The following is a 1,139-nucleotide window of genomic DNA, read 5'->3' as shown; positions in this document are numbered from 1 at the left end:
AAAGTTGAGTTTAAATACATAATTATTTATAATAAGGCTATGCCAAAATTTTAAGAGTTGAGAACCTTTTCAGATTATGTCTCTGTAAATTTGCATTTTACCTTGTGTTTCCAGTGAAGTGGCACAGCTCGAATTCCGAGCTGAATGAAATCTCTATAAAACCCTAAACAAGTGCTTTTCCAAGGGTATTTCTCTGCATTATGCTCCAGTTTGACCTGGGAATGGTCCTCAAAATCCAGAGCCCCCCTCCAGTCTGATAGATAACGCCATAGGGCTACATTAGTCCTCGGGCTCTGAGAAAGATGTAGCATTCCATCTGTTTCCTGAATTATCCAAGAGCCAGATGAAACTCAGCCCTTTGTGGCCTCTCTTCTCTAGTGGGGATAATAGGCATGGTTCAATACATCCTGGTTTATGCTGATTCAGATTCCTTGAGTGAGGCTGGGAAGGGGAAAAAAAGACAATTTCAAGCCAAATGCTGCTTTTTCTCACCTGTTCCCTCCTCCCCTAAATAAAAGGCACTGATAGAAAATCAGTTCTGTCACTTCCTGGTTAGAGAGGTGATAAAATCCTTCATAGAGAGGTGTGTTCATTAGACAACTAAAATGATATAAATATTGCCTGCACACTCAAATTTTGGGGTGTTATCCAGTCTCCCTTCTACTCCTAATACCACACTGCTCATATCACCCACATAATCGAAGTTATTGGAATAAAAGTGCATAATTTTTATAAATAATTAACAAGTCCTGAATGCCTTGTGAATAATACATTGGTAATATAATTTCTCCACAACAGAGAGCTGAGCATCTGCATTAAAAGAGTCCTAAATTTGGACTTGAAAAGTTATCTCTCCTCATCTCTCCAGGTTCTGTCTCATGAGAAGAGATCTTGGGCAGTTCCTCTACCAGAAAAGCATCTGAAACCACCAGGGCTTGAGCAAAAACCCAATAGAAGAGTTAGCCTGAAAAAAAAAAAAATTATAAATAAAATATTTTTAAATAGATAGACATGGATTAGAAGAAGGGACTCACTTTTGATCAAGGTCTATAAAGAGGTAAAATTGAGTGGTTCACTGACTCTTCCACCAGCCACCACTTCCAATGGATTTGTCACCTTCACAAATTTTACAGGTGTGG

Source organism: Vidua macroura, chromosome 8, assembly GCF_024509145.1.
Source record: "Vidua macroura isolate BioBank_ID:100142 chromosome 8, ASM2450914v1, whole genome shotgun sequence".
Classification (NCBI taxonomy): Eukaryota; Metazoa; Chordata; class Aves; order Passeriformes; family Viduidae; genus Vidua; species Vidua macroura.
This window is presented reverse-complemented; position numbering follows the sequence as displayed.